We start from the raw sequence: 11,296 nt of genomic DNA on the forward strand, positions 1-11,296 counted from the left end.
TCAGGACAAGATAAAACCGCCTCTCACAATAAGCATCTTCTGTCCATTTTCTATTAACATTACATACACTCGTGATATAGTACAATAGCTGTTTCTGAAACACGGACCCTGAAAATATGTAATGAATCATGACTGTTATTACAGCTGCAGTATATTGTAATATAAATCATGTCAGTAAGTGTATGCATGGCGTAACATTCTGGTGCTTTCATAGATTTATCTAATTCTTTTGAATGTTGGGGCATATTTAGGTTTTGTTTATTTACCTCATCATATTGACCTACAGTATATCACATTTTTGTTCATTTAATATTTTATACTACAAAACACAGTGTTAATAGAATATAAATATATGTATTAGTATTAGTAGAAAATATAATTTGAAAAACATTTTGCAATAAAATATAATTAAAAATGGAAACCAAGCAGGCTCGTGGGGGCAGAGATAGCTTCAACCGACACAGCGTTCCAATCTAAGTCAAGTGATATCAAAATTGCATTTTTGCATCACAGTAAATTGGTTTATCGCTAAATGTTATTTATGTTCCATAAACATCAACAGTTTGAAAAAGATACCTAATGGAGAATTAAATGCCGTGTTGAAACTTCCATTTCTGTCTGCAATCAACCATGATACATATAGTCATTGTGGTACATTCCAGATATATTATATCAGAGAAATATTGAAATAATTATAATGTACAGATGATGTAGCTGTGACACCTACATAGCTGCATTCCTCTTCCATTCATTTGTAGATAACTGACTTTTTTTGTTTTCGTACAGTTAATTACCTCGGGTGGCAGGAGAATTGAGCTGGTACAATAGAGGTTCACTCAAGCCACTGCCATGCTTGTACAGCCAGCAACAGGCACAATCTGTTGCTGCACAACACATGACTCTCCCAGAGTTTAACTAACTTAGTTTGTGATTGCTGAATTGGCTATTGAACTAGTAAAGAAGATAAATGTACCAGATATGCAAGTTGAAGTGACTTCTCACAAGGTATATTTGAAACTAATATAATAAACTAATATGTAACTGAAGTTGCACAGAATTTTTATTTCTATTATAACACGTGAGTCAGTGTCTAGCACTCTAAAGATGAGGCCAAGTCTCAGCACTTTAGCAAAACCAGCTTTATTCAGCTTGAAACAGAAACAGCAAGGTTATTTATTGTAGTGTGATCTACCACTCTTCTATACGCAGGCACAGCAATCAGCCAGGGTCGTGGCCAGGTCAGTGGCCAAGTTATAACGTTCCCTGCATCACCCATGGTGCTTTGCACATTGCAGTGGTGAGCTTGTAGTTGCTTCTGTGGTGCTGCGAGTCTGCGGGTGTCTCAATGACGGACAAGCAACCCTCAACAGATGCGGCAGTTGTGCTTCTGCGTGTCGTCCCATTAGGGGGGTCTCTGAGAGTTCAGAAGTCTCACACTATAAAAATTGACAGTCTTGAAAATATGCAAACAACTGTAGGTGCTTTCCAAATTCCATGCAAATACGCCTAAAAAAGACACCTTCCTCACACTAATACCCAAATTTTTCTTGTAGATTTTCCTCTTTTTCTTTTTATCATTAGTTTCACTGGAATTATTACTCCCTGGACTGGCATGAAATTACCTCCACTTGGTCCACATAGCGTCCTCTTACTGACACGTGCGTTACACTTGTCAAACTGTGGCTTTATGGTTTCCACAAAACTGAAATTGCACAATAGTCTAAAATGGTTTTGAATACTGTAGCATTGACATTACCCTTCACTGGACCCAAGCGGTCAAGCTCTAAACCTGTAAAACAGCCTCAGCTCATTAACCTTTATTACCCCTCTTCCAAAAACCTTTACAGTAGGCACTATGCAGTTCAAAAAGTAGTGTTGTCTTGATATTTGCCAAACACTGATTTGCCCATCAGACCAACAGACAGTGAAGTGTGATTCATCACTCCAGAGAAAAACATTTCCACTTCTCCAGAGTCCACTGGTGGCACACTTTACATCACTCAGGTTGACATCCGGCATGGCACATAGTGATCTTAGTCTTAGATACAGCTGCTCGGCCATGGAAACCTACTTCATGAAGCTCCAGATGTACAGTTTTCATCTGTTTAGAGAGACAGTTTGTGAGTAGTAGGTGATTTTTGCATGCTATGAGCTTCAGCACTCCTAGAAACTTCATCTTCACAATAAAAGCTCTTACACTTGATCAGAGCTGATCTAGCAGAGCATAAATTTCACATGCTGACTTGTGGCAAAGGTAGCATCCTATGACAATGTAACATTTAAAGTCCTTGAGCTGTTCAATATGACCTATTCTCTTGTCAGTGTTTGTCAATGGAGATTGTATGGCTATGTGCTTGATTGTATGAATCTTTTAACATGGGTTGCAGCTGAAACACCTGAACTTGGTAATTTGGAGGGGTGGTCTTGTGCACGTTTTCTTTAATTGAAACATTTGCTGCTTTAAAGTGGATGTATTCAATATGTTTTAATGCTTTGTTTCCACATTAGGGCCCTGGTACAATTTCATGTGGCAAATTAATGTATAAAATGATTGTAAAGAAATAACTTAGACTTGAAAATGCTTATCATTTAAGGCAAGTGGTTTTTTAATGTATAACTTACTAAAATCCCAATGTCCCATAAACCTATGCCCTCTATTCTACACTAAGATTAAGCCTTCTAGTCTCCTCAGTCTCACCTGGACTAGTGTGTGCCTGTGATGCCCCGGGTACCAAGGGCCTCTTCCTTTTCTCGATGGTCATAACCGAGACAGACTAGAGCAAGTAATGACTCAGACAACAAGTATGGTACAAAAAGTAGAATGTGTGTTTATTAAATCAATTCCATCAGCGTCCAAAGTGCAGTGCACAAAATCTTCAAAATATAACCACTCAAACAGGGCAATGTGAGGAAATTAAAATCAATAAATAAATAAATCCAATAAATATTTAAAATCAAGGATAAAAGCAGTCAGAATTGTTATGTTCCATTGCATTCTCCAGTGCTTACTTTCTCTCTCTCCTATTTCACTCTTCTCACCTGACATGTATGCTCAGCTTGAGACATTGGTGGTCCATAAACCCAACTTTGTTGGTAACCACTGGGATGCTTGTACCCTGAGTCTTTCATCCTGACATCTTCCTTCGGTTCAGCAGGTCTCCTGGAGTATCTGATCATCCATGCGCCTCAAAATCATCCTGGGTTGATCCGTCCCTGGAACACCTCTGTGTAATAACCTCCATGGGGCTTCCCTGACCACTCGCCTCCTTTAAGCCACACTGGCTTCTAGGTTTGCTTTCTTTCACTGTCCCATTGATTTCTTCCTCCCCTATTTCTTTCCTACTCAGACCCTTTTATAACTTTGCAAGTGTAAGTTCACCAGACGATCCAAGGAGGGATGGCCGGACCGACTGCACTTGTGCACATAAACAAGCCCTTAGGCAATTCTGCCATTAAGTTCTTTGCAGGCTCACAGCTTTCCTCCCACAGACCTACACTCATGAGGTCAGAGCTGCACTATTTTTTTTAATAATTTGCATCTGCTATCTACCATAGACCACAACAAACTTTACCCAAGCAGCAAAGGAAGAACTTCAGGGAAGACCACCATGTCATTTCTGCTCCTGAGTTTGGTGCCTAACTCTTTAAATTCAGATTGCAGAATTGACAGTCAGCTCTTATGTATGTAATTTGTTCCAACATGTACAAGGACAGTTATGTCCACCCCCACTCTAGCCAAAAGCATATCCATCTTCTCCTACCTGTATACATGGAAGGAAACTCACTGTACAAGAGTTTCTGTATCTGGAGAAAACCTGCATCACAATTCTCTTAATGTTTGACTCCTCTTTCACTTTTTTACTTTATCTAGGAGCTAGTTTTGAGGTGAACTTTTGGGACTTCACATCCCTACCTATCATCTCAGTTATCAGAACTACAGTCCTGCTCCACAATGTGCTAAAAAGAGTTTGACACTTCAGACTCTGGGGATCTTGCCTCTGGACACTGTGCAATACTTGCCTTGTACTTACATCTGATCATGACCCGCTCATTTTTACCGCTCTGATATTGAGTCTCCTCCTTTGCTACTTTTGGGGTGTGGTGTATGGCTGGCTGTTCATCCCGGCCAATACCTCCAAGCTGCCAGGTGGAGCCCTCCCTGCAGTATGGAGTTTCCCCGAAGACCAGCTGGATACCGTGGGGACCACTAGGAGACGCTGCAGGGAGGAACAGTGTTTATTAACCCTATGTCCCGGAAGTACGTCCGAGTCAAATGGACCAGAGGAATGACGTACTTCCGGGGTGGAGAAAAGGACTTTTGATCTGACCCGGAAGTGATAGAAGATCACATGGACTGGGGATTGGAACACTTTCGGGTCAGGGACTATAAAAGGACTGTGGGACCTCCCAGACGGCGAGCTGAGCTGGGTGGAAGGGTGGCAACGCGTCTGGGAGTGGAGGATTGTGTTTGTGATTATATGAGTATAGTGGAGGAAAGGGTGCTTTGTGCACTGTGGCATTTAAATAAAGTCAACATTTGGACTTTTACCTGGTGTCTGGAGTCTTGGACAGGGGTTCAAGGGAGTGATACTGCCCCCTATCTGTCACAGGGACCACACAATACATCTGGGCTAGATGTACCAATTCTTTACTACAACACAGTCTAGCTAGCCACCTCCTCCTCCTCCAGCTCAGAGGTCCTGAGCTCAAGGTGCTGGATTTGAAGCAAGCTTCCAAAAAGTCCAACATAATACAGGACCTGCATTGTACTGACCTCCTGGTTTAAATTTGTTTGGGTGATAGTTAAGCCCTTTTAAAATTATGAACTTAATTACGCATTTAACAAATTACAGGATGTGTTTTAATACTTACTGACCTTCTCTAAGCCCCTGTTTTAGCTGTTTAAGGAGCTCTCATTGGTAAATATTTTCTGCCGCTTTCTACTGTCTCACTTTAGTGAGGTGAGGTGAGGTGAGGTTGGGAGCATGTGCTGAAAGTGTTGTATATTTCTTACTAGATGTTGCTTTATGACTGCCTATTTCCCTGTGAAACTCTCTGTTTGCTGCTTTCTTTATTCAAAACAGCACAACTATAAATGCTATGACTGTTAAAACATCCTTTTTAAATGTTTTCTTTACCCCAACTTCTTGCATCATTGTTCACCAACTTTTTTTATGCCGCCCTTTACTTGCTTTCCACAGATATAATGCAAGCTAATCAATTATTTATTTTATGTTGTTAAAGTACAAACACTCTTGTACTTACCTTTGCTCCTGGGTAGCTGAAAAAACAGCAAAAACCTTTCAGAAGGGGAAAGCTGGATAATATTTACTCAATGTTTCTGAGTGGACCAAAAACTAAGATTTTGGAGCAAACACTCTTATTTTAATCAATTTACATACATAAGAAATGCAGCACCACTCATTACAGTCCACCAGCTAGAATGGTATCAGCTTGCAGTACACTCTGTACGTCAGCAAAAGCCAAGCTCCAATCTCTAATACTCTAATGTTTGTAAAAATTGGTCAACATATTTTTGACTGGTATTATGACTAGCAATTTGCTGCAACATCTTCTGCCTTGCGTTACTGCTCTATGCCTTTCACTTATATAATTAGTACTATTAGAAAAATGATGGGTAGGGCTCTAGAATAATTTCTTTCGCAGACGTTTTCCACTTTCTTGATGTTTTTGGATCTCTTCTTGCGTAATGACATTTTTTTCACTGTAAATGTTTTTCAGTTTTAAGAAAAGAGACCACAATGGCAATTTCAAGTCATTTGATTTCTTTTTAGTTGAGCATTTTTACAGTATGTTGATGCTGAGCTATGTTAATGGCAGTGTCTTACTGATGGTTTAACTTGCAGCCAGGTTTTTGGTTGGGATATTCTTAATACAATGCATGATGGTATTGATCTTAGTAAAAGTCCCGGTGCCACTGACAATAAAACAGGCCTGTAAACATCAGTGATCTACTGCCCTATGTAGCACTGGGTATGGGATTTCTTTTTTTTTTTGTACATATCTGTATGGATGTTAAACAAACCGATGATGTAATTGTAGAAAAATCACACAATTACACAATTGCATGCAATGACAATGATTTTTAGGAAACTTCAGATACTTGGTTGTGTCCTCTACCTGATCACCCAATCATTTTTGCAGCAGTTTTGAAATTCCTGTCTCTTTTGATGACTAAGTTCTTTCACTTCTGTTATAATAAATGATGACAGTTTTAACCCATTTGGCAATGTTGTTAGTTGCTTCTTTTGTACAACGTGATGGAGCAGGCAGTACAAAAACATTCCTCCAGACTTGGTTATATTAAAGAAACACAGGTTAATTCCAGCTTTGTTTATATGACTTTCTTTCAAATATGAATCTCCTTAAGTTTTCTGAGGGGGGAGCAAAGCATTATTCATTTAAAAGCATTTTTTTTAAACAATGAATGCATTTTATAATTTTTTACTGTGAAAGTAGAATAATTAGATCATTTATTTTAAAATAACTTGTTTTATGCTGTTTATTTTAATTTCTCATTAAGAACAAAACTTGTATTTGAATTATCAAGAAACACAACACGTACTGTAAATTAAGGGTTGTGAACGTGGCCCGGGCACAGACAGGCAGACATGTTGTTTTCCACCACCACACGTTTATTTACAATTATATACAATGTACACAAGTGCACACAAACCCCAAAGTCCTGGCCAACACACAATGCCTTCTCCTTCGGGCCGCCTTTTATTTGTTAGACATGATAGTACAGAAATAAGATTCATATTTATATACAGTAGGTCCACATATGTTAAAAGATGGCAACAATTGTCACTGTACTGCAGCTGTAAGCTTTCATCTACAGAGAGTAGGGCTGGAAATCTGCTCTGGCATCCCAATTTGAGCCGATTTTAATTCACAAGAGCCTGATTTGATTCAATTTAAGTTCGATTTAATTTTGCAATACTTATTTTTAAAACAATGGTCAACTAATGTTAAACATTAACAACTGCCAGTATTAAAAGTTTAATTTCTTTTTGATTTAACCAATAAACAAAACAGTTAACTGTAGTTACCAGATAATGTCTATTACAATGTAAAACATACATAACATCTTTAAATATTAATAGTAGGTAATAGCCTACTCCACACATCCCTTCCATAATGTTAGAGACAAAGACCCATTTTGTAACATTGCAGGCTTTTATTTAAGGGTATTTGTATACATTTTGGTCCCATTTCAGGGCACCAGTATGTGGACTGTAACACACGGGGAAATAGGACTATTGACCTACTGTATGCAAATGTTAAAGATACATACAGCGCCACCCCGCTGCCTGTGCTTGGGAAAGCAGATCATAACCTGGTTCTGCTTCAGCCTCACTACAAACCAAGAGTGAAGGCGCTACCTACAACCACACGCTCATTCAGGAAGTGGTCCCCTGGGGCAGAGCAGGCTCTGAGAGACTACTTTGGAACTACAGACTGGGATATCCTGCTGGGGTCACATTGTGAGAACATTGAAGAGGCTGTTGAATGCACAACTGATTACATCAACTTCTGTATGGACATTGTAGTTCCAGTAAGAACAGTACGCTGCTATGCTAACAACAAGCCATGGGTTACAAATGACATCAAGGGTCTTTTGAACCAGAAGAAAAGGGCTTTTAAAGGTGGTGATCAGCATGAGCTCAACTGCGTGCAGAAGGAACTCTGAGTCCAGCTCAGGGCGGCGAAGGAGCAGTACAGGAGAACGCTGGAGCAGAAATTGCAGAATAACAGCATGAAGGAAGTGTGGGATGGGATGAAGATCATCACTGGCTGCACCTCGAAGCGGGGTGCCACCGTCGAGAGAGACGTGGAGAGAGCAAACCAGATGAACAACTTCTTTAACAGGTTTGACCACCCTAATCCACTCTCACCTCGGAGTACTGCATCCTCCAACCATCCTTCTGCTGATACCAGCATAGGTGAGACATCCCCACCCACAATTACAGCAGTACAGGTGAGCAGAGAGCTGAGGAGACTTTGTGCCAGCAAAGCAGCGGGTCCAGATGGTGTATCGCCACGACTGCTGAAGGCCTGTGCGTTGGAACTAGGGAGTCCTCTACAGCGCATCTTAAACCTGAGCCTGGAACAGGGGAAAGTCGTGAGGCTTTGGAAAACATCTTGCATCCCCCCAATCCCAAAGGTATCACGTTCTAGTGAGCTGAATGACTTCCGGCCTGTTGCTGTGATGTCACATGTGATGAAGACCATGGAGCGGCTGCTGCTTCACCACCTGAGGCCACAGGTCTGCCACTCCCTCGACCCTCTGCAATTCGCATACCAGAAGAAGGTGGGAGCGGAGGATGCCATCATCTATATGCTGCACTGATCTCTCTCCCACTTAGACAGAGGCAGTGGTGCTGTAAAAAATATGTTTTTGGACTTCTCTAGTGCCTTCAACACCATCCAACCTCTACTCCTTAGGGACAAGCTGACTGAGATGGGAGTAGATTCACACCTGGTGGCATGGATTGTGGACTATCTTACAGACAGACCTCAGTATGTGCGTCTCGGGAACTGTAGGTCTGACATTGTAGTCAGCAACACAGGAGCGCTGCAGGGGACTGTACTTTCTGCGGTCCTGTTCAGCTTATACACATCAGACTTCCAATACGATTCGGAGTCCTGCCACATGCAAAAGTTCGCTGATGACACTGCTATTGTGGGCTGCATCAGGAGTGGGCAGGAGTATAGGAAGCTAATCAAAGACTTTGTTAAATGGTGTGACTCACCAGCAAACTCCTGTCAATCATGAAAAATCCACTGCATCCACTAAACAGAGTTATCTCCAGGCAGAGGAGTAGCTTCAGTGACAGATTTTTGTCACTGTCCTGCTCCACTGACAGAATGAGGAGATCGTTCCTCCCCCACACTATGCAACTTTTCAATTCCACCCGGGGGAGTAAATGCTAACATTATTCAAAGTTATTGTCTGTTTTAACATGCATTTTTATTACTCTTTAATGTAATATTGTTTTTTGTATTAGTATACTGCTACTGGATTATGTGAATTTCCCCTTGGAATTAATAAAGAAACTATCTATCTATCTATCTATCTATCTATCTATCTATCTATCTATCTATCTATCTATCTATCTATCTATCTATCTATCTATTGTCAGGGATGCCAGGGGCAATGACCCGGCCGGGAGGCCGTGAGGGACCGGATGGGGGTCTGTACCCACCCTGGATCACGTGGGGGCCGCCGCACTGGTTGCTTTGAGGGCCACGGGTTGAGGGCATGGAAGCCCCACCCTGCAGGGGCCCGTGGTCACCGCCAGGAGCCACCCCAATACCTTGGGGACCTGTTACCTCAGCACTTCCACCACACCCAGAAGTGCTGGGGGGAAGATTAAAGAGGACACCCGGTGAGCTGCCGGGAGAACAGCCGGCACTTCCGCCACGCTGGGGCGTGGCCAACGGGGGAGTGTCAGAAACACCTGGAGCTCATCCGGGACATGCATAAAAGAAGCCGTCTCCCTTCATTCAGGGCTGAAGTCGGGTGGAAGAAGGACAAGGCACGAGAGGAGTGTGGAGGCGGCCCAAAGAAAAGGCATTTGTGTGTCCAGGACTGTGTGTTGGGGTTTGTAATGTGCACAGACTGTGTCTGAGAGACATATTAACTTGTATATAGTTGTGTAAATAAACGTGTGGTGGGGATAAACAACATGTCCGCCTGTCTGTGTCCGGGCCGCGTCCACACTGTCTAATGTTTGGAACATAGTAATGGTTGGTATATTTATGCAGTCATATTTAGTACTTTGTTGACTATCCTTTGCATGCAATGTCTGCTTGAAGTCTGCGATTCCTAGACATCACTAGGTGCTAAGTACCTTCACTGGTGATGCTCTGTCAAGCCCCTAATGCAGCCATCTTCAGCTCCTGCTTGTTTCGGGGGCTTGTCCTATTAAGTTTTCCCTTCAGCATGTGGAAGGCATGTTAAATTGGATTCAAATCACGTGACTGACTTGGCCATTATAGAATTTTCAGTTTTTATATAGCTTTGAAAAACTTGTGTGTTGCCTGATCAGTATCTTGTAAAATGAAGTGCTGTCCAATGAGTTTGAAGGCACTTTCTGAAACTTAAGCAGATTCGCTATACATCTTAGAATTCACTGACAATTGACTTAGACACCCAATAGAGCAGTGTGCTTGAAATGCTGGAAAGAATTTTTGAGCATCAACTTTTCTGTTCATGTGTCACCTTGTGCGCCGAAACTAGAAAGGTATTTGCCCTTTGACAGAAGCTGACATAAAAGCACTAGTTAAGTCTAAAGAGGGACCCTGTTAAGAAGCAACGCTCCATTGAAGTGACAACAGAACCCATTTCAACATCCATTATGATGGCTGGGGCATTCTCTGTAAACTTCCACTCATTTAACACCTCTGTTAACAATACTGGTATGTCACTCCCTGTGTGGCTGGACCACATTGCTGTAGTCTAGTCTGTAAAATGTGCAATATGGGTGACCATTATGAGGTGATGAGTGGCATGTTAGTCTGAAAGTCCATCTGTCACATGTTAAGGCCAGTCTGTCTGGTTTCTTGATTGAAGCTGCAACACTTTTCTTCAGGTCTCGATGTAGGCTTGGAACTGGTGAAGGTACAATGTAACAAGGAAACAGAACAATAATTGAGTTTTGGAAGCAGCAGAGTGGCCGAATATTTGCACATAAAAATCACAATGAATTCCATATTTTTTCTAGCATGAAGCAAATTATGCAGAAGTTTGCAAGCAAATGTAGTCTCAAGTTGAAACTGGTTGGGATCCTCTTCTGCTGTTAGGCATGATGGCTTATTTTATTAAGTTTTTCTTAAGCTTAGCTGATCAATAAAGGTTACTCATGGGAGGTAAACTAGCACCACCTACAGGATAAAATGACCTATACACGTAAAATATAGGGTGGTCCAGATCTAATTATGCAATTGTCATTATGCTATAACTTATTAGGTTTATTACATAGAAAATCATCCGAAAAATCCCGGACCATCGAGAAGTGTGCGAACTGATGACATGAAGAATCGTCTTCGCGCTGAACTGGAATCGTCCCTGCATAAATCAAAATCATCCAGACAATCTGGATCTGCATAATTAGATCTGGACCACCCTGTATGGCAAAACATTTTACAAAGTCATGAGTAAAATGTAAAAATTAATAAGATCAATCATAATGAATCATTTTGATATTATTTCACCTGTAATACAGAATATACATTCATCAATGTATTAATTTTCTGAATACTCTTACCC

Source organism: Polypterus senegalus, chromosome 14 (genome assembly GCF_016835505.1).
Source record: "Polypterus senegalus isolate Bchr_013 chromosome 14, ASM1683550v1, whole genome shotgun sequence".
Lineage (NCBI taxonomy): Eukaryota > Metazoa > Chordata > Cladistia > Polypteriformes > Polypteridae > Polypterus > Polypterus senegalus.